We start from the raw sequence: 4,762 nt of genomic DNA, 5'->3' as shown, positions 1-4,762 counted from the left end.
TGGAAGCAACCCAAGTATCCATGAATGGATGAACAGATAAACAAAATGTGTACATACAAACATGGAATATTATTCAGCCTTAAAAATGAAAGAAACTCTGACACGTGTTTCAGCATGGATGAATCTTGAGAATATCACACTAAGTAAAATAAGCCAGTCACAAAAAGACAAATCCTGTACGGTTACATTTGTATTAGGTACCTAGAAGAGTCCAATTCATAGAGAAAGTAGAATGGTGGCTGCCCAGGGCTGGGGGGAGGAGGGAATGAGTTGTTGTTTAATGTGTATAGTTTGTTGTGCAAGATGAAAAGTTTTGGAAATTTCTTGATGAATGTACTTAATACAATACTATTGAACTGTACACTTTAGAATGGTTAAGATGGTAACTTTTATGTGTATTTTATCACAATATAAAAAAAAATTTTTTAACTGAAGATAATGGTTACCTCTGGAGGGAGAATTGGCACTGTGTGTAATTTTGTAATTTTGTGTGTCAATCTGGCTAGGCCACAGGGTACCCAGATATTTGGGCAAACATCATTCCAGGTATTTCTGTTGAGGCCGTTTGGATGAGATTAACATTTAAATCAGTGGACACTGAGTAAAGCCCTCCATAATGTGGGTGGGCCTTATTTAACCAGTTGAAGGCCTGACTAGAACAAAAAGACCAGCCTCCCCTGAGCAAGAGAGGATGCTCCAGCAGACTGCCTTCACACTTCATGTGCAACATCAGCTCTGCCTGGTTCTACCACAGACCGCCTACGGACTCAAACTGCAACACCGCTTCTCCTGGGTCTCCGACCTGCAGGTCCACCATGCAGATTTTCAATTTGCCAGCCTTCACCATCACATAAGCCAATTCCTTATAAAAATCTCTCTCTACATATATATACATCATATTGGTTCTGTGTCCCTGGAGAGCCCTAATTAATACAGGCACAATAGGGGAAAGGCATACAGAGAGCTTTTAAGATACCTGCAATGTTCAATTTCTTAACCTGGGTGGTAGTACATAAGTATTTATCACTATTCTTTAAACTGTACATAACATTTTATGCACCCTTTGCATGTAAGTTTTTTTTCACCATTAAAAATACTTTTTTAAAAAAAATCTAAGATTGGGATGAAACCCAATCTATTCACCAAAGTTCACATCTAGATTTCTTAACCCTTCAAGATTTTAAATAAATAACCTGGGCCTGATAAACCTCTCTGTAGCTGAAGATGATTAAATTGGTTTGGCAGAGTTAAGTGGATCATGAATGACGGATCTGAAATGAGTCATTAAAAACTTAAGAATGTTTAGAGGTTGACATTATGAAAGATGACTATCCCTCAGGCTGCTGAGAGACATGTTATCAAACCAGATAGAAACTGGTGCCATCTCATATGGTCTTAGCTCATATAGCACATATTTTTTTCCATCATCCATCCTCGTCCTTTAGTTTCAGTGTGAATTCCAACTACAGAAGAATATTGGTTCTGAATGCAAGAACCCTCAACACTCTTTCAACTATCCAATGACTTATTATGTACCAAGCACATAAAGTCTGGGGTGAGACAGTATAAGGAGAAAAAGAAATTATTCCCCACCCTTCAACATACCCAAGTGTTTGTCCTCTCCTGAATAAGTTTAGCATCTCATATTAAGATGTTTTGAAGCCTCTAAGTCAAGTTTACATTTTAAAGGTAACTTTTTTTTTTTTTAGGTAAGAAGTGGATTTATTTAGAGAAACACATTCCACAGACAGAGTGTAGGCCATCTCAGAAGGCGAGAACGGCCTCAAAGGTAACATTTTTTGAGTTCTATAACAAAGTATGGAAAAACTGGAATTGCCCAGTAACATGTACTATGTTTTTCAAAAATTAGAGTGGAGATGGGGACCAGGGAAAGCAAACAATCATGAGTGTGAGCTGAGCAATTTCGCGGCCATCTTTTGATATAAATCATCTGCAAATAAATATATGATAAATAAATAAATAAATAAATTTTAATTTATCCAATTTCCAGATATACAAGTACATGCATATAAATTCATGTATCTTGTCATGTGTGTGGCAAAATATAGAAAAGAAATTTCAGAAGTTGTTAGGCTAAACAGGTTATAAAAATAATTTACATTATTTTCAATTTTTCAAAATTTTATTTCTAAATATAAAAGTATGCTCATTGTAGCAAAGTACTACTAATGATACGGTTTTCAAAGAGATAGGATTTAATTTAGACTCCAACAGTAATTTATTCCAAAGGTTTTGCGATACTGGCAAGTTGGATGTTTCCTTCCTTCCTTCTGAAAGTAGCTAAAATGATTATTTCGTATTAAAACCCATATGAAATAAGCAAATACGTTGAGGTAGGACAGTGTTAGTTTAAGCAAGTAACATAAAAATAGTCTGATTAGGATGCATTCTTTTCCTCACACATTCAGGTCCATATCTCAAGCAGTATTCCTATTTTGGTAATGAATTTTTTCTGAGTTCATTCCTACTTCACAGACTGATACACATTCAGGACCTGTAGCATATACTTGTCAGCTTATAGGTATAATCTGTGGACACACAATAGAAGAGAAAATCCCACAAACTTGAAAGTTTTAGACAATGAGCTCACGAAAAGCATGCTCTAAAGATTCCACACAAATAACTGACTCACTTCTCTGTACAGCAAAAACTGGCACAACACTGCAAATCAACTATACTTCAATTAAAAAAAAAAAAGGCACAAGACTGAAGATTCCATACAATCAAAAGCACATCAGTAAGGGGGCTTCCTTGGTGGCGCAGTGGTTAAGAATCCACCTGCCAATGGAGGAGACACGGGTTCAAGCCCTGGTCCGGGAAGAACCCACATGCCGTGGAGCAGCTAAGCCCGTGCGCCACAACTACTGAGCCTGCGCTTTAGAGCCCACGAGCCACAACTACTGAAGCCCGCGTGCCTAGAGCCCGTGCTCCGCAACAAGAGAAGCCACTGCAATGGGAAGCCCGTGCACCACAACGAAGAGTACCCTACCTGCTCGCCGCAACTAGAGAAAAGCCCGCGTGTGGCAACGAAGACCCAACACAGCCAAAAATAAATAAATAAAATAAATTAAAAAAAAAAAAAAAAAAAGCACATCAGTAAGAAACTGATTCATTCACTTGATACAAGGGAATAAATGCAGCCATTAAAGAATACCTAGCTGCTTCTCTTTGGTGCTCTCCTGCTACATGGTGGACTGCAGGGCTGCTGATGCAATGCCTCCTGGGCTGGGAGAAGGTCCTCAACCAGGTGCAGTGGCCCACACGGTCACTGGCATGAGGGCCATGGCCCAGGGGTCAGGAATGCTCAACTGGCTCACAGAAGCCTGTGTGGTAAGGGGGGGGGGAGCAGGGGGGACTTGGTGTGATCGGAAGAATGGCTCTTATAGATGACTTGAATGTTGAAAATAATGGGAGACAGGTTTCTCATTGTCACAGAAAGGAACTACAAATACGAGAAGAGGGAAGCTAAAATAAACCCTGTGGAGCAACATTAGAATTGGAGGCATCGATGTGAATCCATGATGTCAAAAAGTCAAGTCATGAAAGAGAAAAAAAGACTAAGGAACTATTCTAGACTGAAGCTGAAGCAAGATGGTAAAAAAATGCCATGAGTAACCCTGGACTGGACAGACTTACAAAGGACATCACTAGGACAACTGATGAAATGTGAATAGGGTCTATGAATTAGAGAATAATATTGTATCAATGTTAACTTCTTGACTTTGATGGTTACATTACGGGATATGTGGACATGTATTCTTACTGTTAAAAAACATACCTTAAGTTTATACACTAAGTAGGTGATTAGGCATCATGACTCCAACTTACTCTTAAATGGTTCAGGGAGGGACTTCCCTGGTGGCGCAGTGGATAAGACTCTGTGCTCCCAGTGCAGGAGGCCCGGGTTTGATCCCTGGTCAGGGAACTAGATCCCACATGCACACTGCAACTAAGAGTTCACATGCCGCAACTAAGGACCCAGCGAGCTGCAACTAAGGAGCCCACCTGCTGCAACTAAGACTCAGCACAACCGAATAAATGAATATTTTTTTAAATAAAATAAAATAAAATAAATGGTTCAGGGGAAAATACATGTATCCTGTGCATATATGTAAAAAAGAGAAAGAGAAAATGATAGGAAAAATACGGCTAAATGTTGACAACTGGGGAATCTGGAAAAAGGGATTACAGGCATTCTGTATGGTATTATGGCAACTTTTCTGAGAGACTGAAATTTCAAAATGAATAGGAAAAAAAAGACAGTCTTTGTAACTATATAAATTCTAAGGCATAGTAAATGAAAAACAACAAAAAAAACACTTAAGTGCAGAAAAATGTGTATTATGTTACACTATGTAAATAAAGTATGGTGAGAGTATGAACACGAATACGTATGTCGTGAGACTATTCTTATATAGGTAGAATGCCTCTGAAAACATGCCAGAATCTTATCTACACTGGTTTCTTACACAGATGAAAGATAAGTGGGCAGAGAAGAATGAGAAAGAAGTTTTTTCACTCTGAAAATTTGAATTCTGTACTATGTGAAATGAAGTAACTTAAAAAGACAAGCCAGAATGCTTCAGTGGTTGCCAAATACAGATGCCAGGCTGGCTACCTTAGAAGAACCTGGGGAACATTTAAAACTACATTAGCAGGCATCAATTCCAGAAATTCTATTTCAGTGGGTCCAAGATAGGGCTCAGGTAGCGGTAAAATTTTCCTAGTTAATAATAAAACA

The sequence above is a fragment of the Eubalaena glacialis genome, chromosome 4, assembly GCF_028564815.1.
Source record: "Eubalaena glacialis isolate mEubGla1 chromosome 4, mEubGla1.1.hap2.+ XY, whole genome shotgun sequence".
In the NCBI taxonomy this organism is placed as follows: domain Eukaryota; kingdom Metazoa; phylum Chordata; class Mammalia; order Artiodactyla; family Balaenidae; genus Eubalaena; species Eubalaena glacialis.
This window is presented reverse-complemented; position numbering follows the sequence as displayed.